At 36.0% G+C, this 12,158-nt stretch overlaps 1 protein-coding gene across 2 annotated transcripts in view; it reads right to left on the bottom strand.

The window, feature by feature from the left end:
- The window catches only part of LOC123556380 (uncharacterized), a 53,342-nt gene extending 48,466 nt beyond the window's left edge, over positions 1-4,876 (bottom strand). For both annotated transcript variants that reach the window (XM_045347033.2, XM_053542601.1), the window contains exon 1: positions 4,814-4,876. The gene's annotated coding sequence lies outside the window, so the exon portion shown is untranslated. The remainder of the gene's footprint in view (positions 1-4,813) is intronic.
- Between the last annotated feature and the right edge of the window lie 7,282 nt (positions 4,877-12,158).

Raw genomic sequence — 12,158 nt, forward strand, 5'->3', positions numbered from 1 at the left:
TAGGTTACTTGTACATTACAAATGAAAATGGCACAATCTTAGAGAAAAAAGTTTTTCTTATAGGTGTATCATACAGAACAACAGAATAAGCTTTCAGAATAAATTGGGTATTACCCCATCATTTTGGTTTTAATTGGGTATTGCCTAAAATGAATAGCATTGTGTATGTTGTTGTCAATTGAAGAAGCTTATTAAAGCAAAACATGTTTTGACAAACTGTGTTGGTTTATGAATTTTCAACATCATATCTAAAATCAATAGGGTATTTTAAAACATATTACCCCATGATGTTTACTTTTAGTGGGTTTCCATGCATTCTCATTTTGTTTGACTCGCCTTTAATCAGCAGCCATGGATACTTGATTTTCCACTCACTCAAAGTTTTTTTTACTGGCAAGATCACCGAATGTGAAAAATTTTTGTAAGAATTTTTGTTTACACGATGTCATCGTCCAGTAGTTGGTCCAGTAGACCATTCACTATTTCGTTTACAGATGAATAATTTAAGCAACTAGAAATATCATCATTTAATATACGTTTAACATCCTTCTCCCCATCTGAGACAGACGGGAAAAAATTGGTTATTTGCTAACAGACACTTATATAAATTGTGAGTGCATTATCGATACAGATGAAAAAGTAGGATTGCTTTGGACTGGATCGTTGTTATCGAGTGCCCAGACAATTGTAACATTATTTGAACAGTAGACATACGGGGACGAATCATTTAGTATTTCAAGGTTTCGCACGTACTGGGATGAGAATTGGGTATTTTGGATTTTTGTTTGAGTTTCGATATGTATTAAAATCTATTGGGTATTTTGCAAATTTTATTGGGTATTTATGCAAATACGCAGCTTACCTGTTGCTCTGCATGATACAGACACTAACTTCAAATAGTCTTCAGCTTTTTTTACTCTGTAGAGCCATTTTCCTTTACAATTATTTTGCTAAAATCACAAGACAGATCTATGCTTGACATGTAGGTAGCATTTTCATAATAAAATAATAACATGACAGAATATGTCATGGAAACTTAGATCATACACCACCACTACCATCTGGAGTCTCCTTTTTAGCTGATTTTGCAGTTTGAATAGAACAGAACAGAATATCTTTTATTTCCAATTTTTCGGGGCCTCTCGGGCATGACAAATTTGATATATACACAATGTTCCAAAACAGGTATTGCTTACACTTCACATCAACAAAAAAAGTAAGAATAAACAATAATAAACAAACATGCCAATAAATACTACTATGTTATCAGAAAATAGAGGTAGTTATTAATACTGACAGAAAATATAGTATCATGACTAGCTTACCCAGCATGCAAGCCTGTATGGGGTCCATATATGGGCTATATCTTGGCAAATATACCATACGGGTCCCATAGGAGACCCGTATTGTAAGTAATTGCCCACATTGGACTGGGCATATGGGACCCATATACAGTATCTCAGCGATGTGATAATATAACCAATGTATTCATTTTAAGTTTATATTAGTGGTGTCATTAGTATAGATATCTGTTTTTGTACGTTTTCTTCAAATGTTTGTACATTTTCTTTGGTCTCAAAGGAAACACGTTTCCAAGAATGGTATGTCCCATCTGGGTCTGATATTGTTAGTATTTACCCGCATCGGACCCATTTGTGACCCATATACAGTGTCTCAATGAAGTGATATATCAATGTCTTGATTTTAAGCCTATAAATCTTGCCACTACTATAAACAATCATTTTTTTATGTTTTCTGCTAATTTTAACGTTTCTTTGTTCTCAAAAATACATTTCCCAGAAGCGTCCCATATGGGTCTCGTATTTCCATTCGTGACTGTTCAGGCAGTAATTATAAATCTATATTTTTGTTTTTTATTTATTTATTTTGTATACCGGTAAGTGCAAAAATATTGTAATTATTTGACAATCCTATCTTAAGCTGTTATTGCATACACTTAATTTAACAAAAAAGGAACTTTAAAAAAAAAATTATATCTCACGAGATTATTTGAATCAGGTGTAATTTTGAATAGTATAACGTCCATAATGATAACATAGTTGGGTTATTGATAGATTAACCATTTCAACAAGAAACTTTCGCAGTTCTTAAACAGGTTAAGGTTTTCCTTATTATCAGGGGTATATCTGGGCATACACCGATACCCCTGTACATATAATCAAATTCGACACCGGGAAAATGTAAAAGCTTAAAAGTGTAAACAAGAGGGCCATGAAGGCCATGTATTGCTCACCTGACCTATTTGCCTAAAGATCATAAAGATTAACATTCTGACCAAGTTTCATTAAGATATGGTTATAAATGTGGCCTCTAAAGTGTTAAATAGCTTTTCTTTCAATTTGACCCAGTGACCTAGTTTTTGACAAGACATGACCCAGATTCAAACTTGACCTATAGATCACCAAGATTAACATTCTGACTAAGATTCATTAAGATATGGCCATAAATGTGGCCTCTACAGTGTAAACTAGCTTTTCCTTTGATTTGACCTGGTGACCTAGTTTTTGACCCCCACCTGACCCAAATTTTAACTTGAGCTATAGAGCATCAAGATCAATATTCTGACCAAGTTTCATTAAGATATGTTCATAAATGTGGCCTCTACAGTGTTAATAAGCTTTTCCTTTGATTTGACTGAGTGACCTAGTTTTTGACCCCGCCTGACCCAGATTTGAACTTGACTTATAGATCATCAAGATTAACATTCTGACCAAGTTTCATTAAGATATGGTCATAAATGTGGCCTCTACAGTGTAAACTAGCTTTTCCTTTGATTTGACCTGGTGACCTAGTTTTTGACCCCTGAACTTGAGCTATAGAGCATCAAGATCAGCATTCTGACCAAGTTTCATGAAGATATGTTCATAAATGTTGCCTCTACAGTGTTAACTAGCTTTTCCTTTGATTTGACCTGGTGACCTAGTTTTTTATCCTACATGACCAGTGTTCATTCCAGGCCGCGCCATGGGGCCATAGGCGCGTATTTTACTGTATTGGCGCATAAAAGTTTGCCCTATAGCGCCCGTCGGGCACGCACTTTTTCAGAAAACAGTCCTTTTACAATGAGCCGACTTCCAGAAGTTGTGAATCAAATACGACTCTTCCGATGACGTAACGCGCACTTTCATTGGTCGATGTTAAAATAGTAGCCAGTCTCCGGTCGCCTTACAACATACAGCTTTCAATGTTGCTACGCAATGGCGGACAAAAAAACAGTCGCGATTCGGAGAAAAAAGAAATCCAATTTTACGTTTTTCTCTAACCCTTAAAAAAAAGCAGTCGATGGAGAACAAATTTCCAAAGAAAGATGACATGTTCGAGACCGCTAGACCACTCAATAGCCTAACCGCTTAGCCAAAATCAGGCGACAAACATTAATTCCGTAGTAAATCCGCATTCATGGCTGTCGGACTTTCCGTGGTTAAGTTTCGGTAACGGTCAAAATATTATGACTTGTTTCGTTTTTGGCTGTCGGACTTTCCGTGGTTAAGTTTCGGTAACGGTCAAAATATTATGACTTGTTTCGTTTTTGTCGTGTTGAGCGACCTGTGAAGTGTCCACTTTTCTCTTTGTAATTATGTTTTACGAACCGTGAAAATAATACCTTGAACTCCATGTAAGAAAAATGTTAAAAATACAGCCTTTCCTTTCATGTAAATCAGTTTTTCTTTCATGGCCCCTATTTTTTTCAAATGTCCCCAATTTTTTGCCATCATGGGGCCCTTTGACCCCACTTAAAAAAATCCTGGAACGAACACTGATGACCCAGATTAAAACTGGACCTTGAGACCATCAAGATTAACATTCTGACTAAGATTCATGAAGATACAGTCATAAATGTGGCCTCAACAGTGTTAACAAGCTTTTCCTTTGATTTGACTTGGTGACCTGGTTTTTGATCCCAGATGACTCAATATTGAACTCGTCCAAGATTTTATTGAAGGTAACATTTTGACCAAGTTTCATTAAGATTGGGCCAAAAATGTGACCTGTAGAGTGTTAACTACCTTTTCCTTCGATTTGACCTGGTGACCTAGTTCTTGACCCCAGATGACCCAATATCAAACTCGTTCAAAATTTTATTGAGGATATAAACATTCTGACCAAGTTTCATTAAGTTTGGGCCAAAATTGTGACCTCCAGAGTGTTAACAGTCTAACTGTTGACGACGGACTACTGACGATGGATGGACGACGGACGGACAACGACGGACACAGGGCGATCACTAAAGCTCACCTTTGAGCACTTCGTGCTCAGGTGAGCTAAAAATGCAGTAAAATGTAAAGCCTTAAGAGAGTTAGGCGGCTATTTCATGTTCTTCATTTAACAGTATCATCTGCATGAGATTTATTAAATTCATTTTTGAAATAGATTTATACATGTTTCTGTAATTATCTTGTAAATGGTAAGGGTAAATTCCTTGCAAGCATAAGGCACGGAAAATACAGCCAGACAGCATGCCCATTCACACACTGCAGTACGTGAATCACGCACAAAATATCAAATGCACGCACAAAAATCACTTGCTGGGGGTACATGCATGCAGAGATTCGCAACTCTTAATGTGTGGATTTTATATGAAATAAAGAACAGCTGGATTTAGTGCTGTTCAGCCTTGTAACCTCTAGCCACTTCCAAAATTCAATAGCAGTGCTTGACCTATAGTTACACTGACAGCAACATTTAATTGCATGAATGAATAGACGTTGGCATGAAAATTAAGCACCAAGTCTGTGTAAAGACATCAATACAAATAAGAAAACTTTATTGCATGCGTCGAATGCTTTAATACCTGTCTATACCATCATCTGCTCGTCAAAGTTGCACGCCATTGTGTTCAGTGTGGATGGTTTTGATTACAAATAAGTATAAACAAATTCTTTGCTTACTGTTCTCTGCATTAATCGAGCACACAGAAATACAACATAATATATTTAGTTTGATCATATTTTATTGCATATCCTCATTACATACATAATATACACATGTCTAATACTAATGTATGGATATAGTAAATAGGTTGGACTTTAAGTTATACCAATTTCCCACTGCGTCTAATTAGATCTATTCCCAGCAGGCACAGCAACGTTGAATCAACGTTAAATATTTCATGTATTGACTGTAAATTTGTCAAACTGTGTTTTGTTCACCGGATGTGCCGCAACTCCATTGACGCAGTGCACCAGTGGTGCTCGAATCGCGCTATTATCAGCCGCGTTATTTAATTATAGGTATTTCAGGCGTTCCATAGTTATGATACGTGTTAGATCTATTAACACGAAAACTTCGTGCATGTTTTTCTATAAGGTACGAGGATGGGATCAAAAGTAATGCCATTGGCTATTGATAACCGCTCGCTATTTTTAGCGCGAGTACAAAATTCAAGCCTTGCACGTGTTCCCCATTGAAATAGCTTTCAATCGACATATAAACTATACATGTGTAGACACAATATCTCGCTCACAGTTCACATTTGCACAAACCCTACTCGTAGGCGGTTAGGCAAAATGGTTGGTAAGTGTAGGTTACTAACCGAGTAGGAGGTGTTCATGAATTGAAAATACCCGCGCTCGTGCGAATCGTGACACCGAGAGCGCGAAGCGCTCGAGGTGTTACCGCACGAGCGCGGGTATTTTCAATTCATGAACACCGATCTAAGAGGTAAGTAACTGACTTACACAACGTCATTTTAATTTGATAGTTTTTATTAATTAGTTTTTTTATAAGTCTTTCCTTCTCCAAATCAGAACAACAAAAAAAAAACAATATTGTGGGAATTATTTTAACTTCAGCAGGTAAATTGAAATACGTAAAATGATATCAAAAAGGTTTATGAAAGTACTGCCAATTCGCCAATGTAAATGCATTTTTGTTAGCCGATTATTTGTTGGGAGTTTTTCTTTGTTTCATTTCACAGAAAAACACACAACGCACCAGTATGATATCTGTAACATCAATATTTCACTGTCTGAAGTTCACATTCTCATGAAGTGATGTATCCAAAAATGGTATCGTCTGTTTATCTGTTTAACTGAACGAAAGTCCGCAATTTGTTTTCTTTTTTTTCTTTTAGTGCACAACTTCACACCGGTTGCATGTTTATAAAATATTTTTCGTGATAAACTTAGTTTCGGGCTCTGCATTTACGGTTTCGTCGTGGTCGTCGTCATCATCATCTAACAATTATAAGTAAAATGATTATCTTCTCATTCTACTCCTCCTTGTTAAGTACTGAGCCGTGAATTTATGTTGTTGAACAAAACATGACGATCGTAATTCAAAGGTAAAAATACATACAATGTTTAAAAAAAAATACATTTGTACATGCTACTTGACGCAGGTATTGTCTATTGTCCGTAAGTACAGACCTGGCACTCATTAATATTCGCCAGTATTTTCGGGGGTTTCCATTATTTTACGAAATATTTGTATCCTAAAATAACAAAATAACCAATGGTACGGTGGCACAGTGGTAGCTGTCTGACTGCCACGCATTCAAAATCTCTTCAGACCACTCTTTGTTTTTTAAATTCAATGTAATGTTGATATCGATGTGACTGTTACTCTTATAATATCTGCGTTACATATTTCACGCAAAATGATTGTTTTCTCTGACTTGTAGATCTAGTATTCATTTTCTGGAAACGTTGGTGAGAAATAATGTGTCTCTTTATCTGAGATACTTTTAAACATGTTTTGTAACGTTTATAGACCACAAGGTTTGATCAATATTTCATTTTCTACCTAAAATTTGGGGGCACTGTTTGCACATGTCACTTTGCGAAAATTATAAAGAAATAAATATGCAATATCTATATCGCTATTTAATTTCAGACACCGAGAACTTATTTACGGAAAAAATACGAAATATACTTGAATGTCAGGTCAATACTTACGGACAATAACATGGCGTTAAATAAACATTACAGTTTGAACTCATCTAACATTCTTTTCACGTGCTCATGTATGGTATGATACCTGTGCACGTGCGCAGGTATGGTATGTAGGTATTCATTTTGGTTATTAACCCGCAGAGAACAATAGAACAGTTGTTTAAAAGTGTAAAAAATGCGAACGAAATTAGATCTTACATTAAGTTTTGCGCTTCACTCGGAAGAGGTCCAAAGGACATTTATGCTGACATATGTGCTGTTTATGGTAGTAATGAAATGTCCTTTTCCACAGTTTGCAGATGGGTTAGGAAATTTTGTGCAGGCGTGGAGTCTGTCAAAAATGCGCCTAAAACTGGTCGACCTAAGTCTGCAAGTAGTCCAAGGATTGTTGAAAAAAATAAAACAAATAGTACTTTCTGACGCAAGATATACTTCTCAGCAGATTGCGGACATGGTTGGCATTTCAAAAGTATCTGTGTTGCGCATTCTGCGAAATATTTTGAAATTGAAGAAGAAAAGTACTAGTTGTGCCCTGTATTTGCTCACTGATGAGCAAAAACGCACGCGCGTTAAGATGGCGCGCAAGCTTTTGAAAAGGTTTCAAAGATACGATCAAAAACATTTATGAATGTAGTAACAGGTGATGAGTCTTGGATACATTTCTTCGAACCGCATCGAAAAATTAGTAACCGGGTATGGCTCCCCAAAAATGCCAGAAGGCCTTGCATTGCCAAAAGGATTGCAAGTGCGGAAAAGGTTATGTATGCCATATTTTTCACTACTAAAGGTCTCGCCATCCAGGTTCCTGTACCTAAAGGCAAGTCAATGAATGCCAAGTTTTATAAGAAAAAAGTTCTTAAAAAGCTTCTCAAGTATTTCCACAAACGTCGACCAAAGACGGGTATCAGAGGCATCCATTTGTTACATGACAACGCCTCGAGTCACAAGCTGGGATTGTGACGTCGTTTTTGAATGAACAGGGAGTATATGTTCTAGAACACCCACCCTATTCCCCGGATCTAGCCCCCTGTGACTTTTTCCTTATTCAAAGAGCGAAAAAGTATAATTTTCAAGTTTAAATTGAATTGTTACAAAAAGATAACATATGCAATAAATTGATTAATTAAACAATTTAATATCTAATTCACAGGGCGAGTACTAGTATAACTAAGTTAACACGACTGGAACGCAAGTTCGTGGAAACTCAGCTTATAAAGAAGACAAAATTAAATGAAATATACACAATTTTGAAAAAAAAAAAAGCAATGCATTCATCAACTCCTAAATCATTGTTGTTGCCACTTGTTTCTGAATTGAATGACTTGGTAAGTGGATAAATAATCTATTTTCGTTTGAGAAATCATGAAAATAAATAGTAGAACGTACAGTGGAACTGCAAAAAAACATTGACTACGCTCTCCACTTAGGCTTAGTTCGATTAAAAATGATAAACAAATAGTTTACTGGGACACAGAAGAGGGTCACCTAACCCCAAATGTGTGTGTTGCTCACATGAAGATTTTTTTTTAAGTTTCCTGTAAATACAGACGAGCAATGTGAAGGGGGAATGATGACACAAGATAATAAAAGACATAGAAAAATATTTTTTGTGGAGAGGTGGAATTAACATCAGCACGGGTGATAAACGCGCAATCCAACATTTCCCAATGATCATTTTGTTTAATCAGCAATTTCCATAACATAACATCCAGAGAATTTATTAAATTTACCTTAATTAAGTAACAATAGTTTGTTTTCCCCTGTTATTTGTTGTTGTTATTTTTTTATTCATTTTTTGTTGCTCTATGTACTTCTTCATTTCATACAGCTTTTTCGATAAAGCAAATACCCTTTTCAAGTCCCCATCTGAAATTTTTCATGCAGGTACCATTTTTACTTGAAAAGGTGAACGTATATCACAAAAAAAACAAGAGCACCGCCTTGCGGGTGCTGACGCTCATCTGATTTTTTTTGTGTAATAGAAATATTGTCCTACCCATGATTTTCTAAGTCTAAAAAGGGCCATCATTCTTGCAAAAAGCAGGATAGAATTATGTTTCTTGATGTACAGTGTCCACTTATGATGGTGAAAAACTGTTGCAAGTTTTAAAGCAATAGCCTTGACAGTTTATGAGAACAGTTGACTTAAACATAATACTCAACCAAGAAAATGATTTTCTAAGTCCAAAAGGGGAAATAATTATTGCAAAAAGCAGGATGGAGTTACGTTGCTTGCTGTACAGGGTCAGCTTATGATGGTGAACAAGTGTTGCAAGTTTCAAAGCAATAGCTTTGACAGTTTATGAGAACAGTTGACTTAAACATAATACTCAACCAAGAAAATGATTTTCTAAGTCCAAAAGGGGCCATAAATCTTGCAAAAAGCAGGATGGAGTTATGTTTCTTGCTGTACAGGGTCAACTTATGATGGTGAACAAGTGTTGCAAGTTTTAAAGCAATAGCTTTGATAGTTTAGGATAAAAACTGACCTAAACATAAAACTTAACCAAGAAAACTGATTTTCTAAGTCCAAAAGGGGCAATAAATCTTGCAAAAAGCAAGATGGAGTTATGTTTCTTGATGTACAGGGTCTGCTTATGATGGTGAACAAGTATTCCAAGTTTCAAAGCAATAGCTTTGATAGTTTAGGAGAAAAGTTGACCTAAACATAAAACTTAACCAAGAAATCTGATATTTTCTAAGTACAAAAGGGGTCATAAATCTTGCAAAAAGCAAGATGGAGTAATGTTTCTTGCTATACAGGGTCAGCTTATGATGGTGAACAAGTATTCCAAGTTTCAAAGCAATAGCTTTGATAGTTTAGGAGAAAAGCTGACCTAAGCATAAAACTTAACCAGGCAACGCCGACGCAGACGCCGACGCCGACAACCGCTCAAATGATGACAATAACTCATCATTTTTTTCCAAAAAATCAGATGAGCTAAAAAGAAATACATGTAACGAGCAAAGTGGTGAATATCTCTCTTTCATGAAAGCTGCTTTTCTTTTTATTCAATTTGCAGGTTTGATGAGATATGAACTGGCATAATGTCGTTCACTGGCTACACATACCAGGTGTCTTGCGCAGGTACCTGTCACATCCACTCTCTCCCCCCCCCCCCCCCCCCCCCCCCCCCCCCATTTATCTCACACGCCAATAGTCGCTCACTGGCTACACATACCAGGTGTCTTGCGCAGGTACCTGTCACATCCACTCCCCCTCCCCCCATTTATCTCACATGCCAATGTTATATTACAGCTATGTCGAAGCCTCGCAGCAGAGGATTAAAATATGTCTGCGACCGAAGCCGAATGTAACTGTTCACAGTCTGCATAGATTTTTAATGTAATAACTGTTTCAAGAAAATAGACGGTTCTTTCTCTTTAAACAACATTTTATGACATTTCTCAATTTTCATTTCTTTTTGGGAATAAAACGACACATTACCTGTTAGGAATGTACTGTGTTTTGAAAAATTACACTCCTTTAACATGAAAGTATCTATTTTGATTTCAATAGAATTTCTAACTCTACAAATTTCGTTTCATATGTATTTGTATATTTCAACATTTTTATTTAATTTAGCTAATTCTAATTAAAGTATTCTACTATTTTATCGGCGTGAAGTTGGCAGTACAGCAGTAGCAGCAGTAGCAGCAGTTAACTGCTGCTACTGCCAGCAGTAGGAGCAGTTAACTGCTACTGCTGCTACTGCCAGCAGTTACATCAGTTCACTGCTGCTACTGCAATCAGTTACAACAGTTAAATGTTAGTACTATCACAAGTGAAGATGAAGTGCTGCTACTGCGAGCAGTTACAACAGTTAACTGCTTCTGCTGTCAGCAGTTACAACAGTTAAATTGCTTGTACTACCACAAGTGAAGTGCAGGCATGCGTTAATGTTCATTTTTAAAGTTAGCGATGCTTTACGTTTTTTATAAAGGAACGGTATATAATTTGGATAGTGTGTGCATATACAATGCTACTGCCAGCAGTGACAATGGTTAACTGCTGCTACTGCCAGCAGTTTCAACGGTTAAATTCTTGTACTACCACAAGTGAAGATGATCAAGCGAAGTGCTGCTACTGCCAGCATATACAGTTAACTGATGCTATTGCCAACAGTTAGAACAGTTAAATGCTTGTACTTACAGAAGTGAAGTGCTACTATTGGCATGAGTTACTTTTCAATTATAAAGTTAGTGATGGTTTATACTTTTTATAAAGGAACGGTCTATAAGTTAGATAGTGTTTGCATATACAATATAGCAGTATAGATTTATTTTGTGTAATAGTTAATTCTAGCAACAAAAAGATGAACCGTTTAAATAGCTGTGGTAGTATGGTAGGTATAAGCATTGCTTAAATATCCATCTGTATTTTTATCTATAAAAATTTTCATTTTTAACATAGTATTATGCAAAGCCATAACAGATCGGAAGTGTACGGTGGCACAGAGGTGACAAAGATTGGTTTTTTTTTTATTAATACGTGCGCACGTACTAGTACAAAAAACATCATCGCACATATTATAAAAAAACATCTTCGTACGTATAAAGTAATACGTGCGCACGTACTAGTACAAAAAACATTATCGCACATACTATAAATAAACATCTTCGTACGTATAAAGTAATACGTGCGCACGTACTAGTACAAAAAACATTATCGCACATACTATAAATAAACATCTTCGTACGTTTAAAGTAATACGTGCGCACGTACTGGTACTAAAAACATCATCGCACATACTATAAAAACATCTTAGTACGTATAAAGTAATACGTGCGTACGTACTAGTATAAAAAACATCTTAGTACGTATAAAGTCATACGTGCGCACGTAAAGGTTTTACGTGCGCACGTATTAGTTTACGCGTAGGTAGATATTTTTTATAAACTAGTACATGCGCACGTAAAATCTTTTACGTGGGCACGTATTACTTCATACGTACGAAGATGTTTTTTTATAGTATGTGCGATGATGTTTTTTTATACTAGTACGTGCGCACGTATTAGTTATTACATGCGCACGTAATAATAAAAAAAAAACATCTATGTCACCTCTGTGCCACCGTAGAAGTGTAATGCGTATTTTAGTATTTTTTACAAGTAAGTACAAAATATTTTATATAATGCACAATGTATGAAATGCATGCATGTCCAAATAGAATTAGTTATTATTTTGTCTAGAAAAAATTGTACTGTGTACTCTGACGAATTAGCTGGCGAGACTTACCGATA

This window comes from Mercenaria mercenaria, chromosome 5 (assembly GCF_021730395.1).
Source record: "Mercenaria mercenaria strain notata chromosome 5, MADL_Memer_1, whole genome shotgun sequence".
Classification (NCBI taxonomy): domain Eukaryota; kingdom Metazoa; phylum Mollusca; class Bivalvia; order Venerida; family Veneridae; genus Mercenaria; species Mercenaria mercenaria.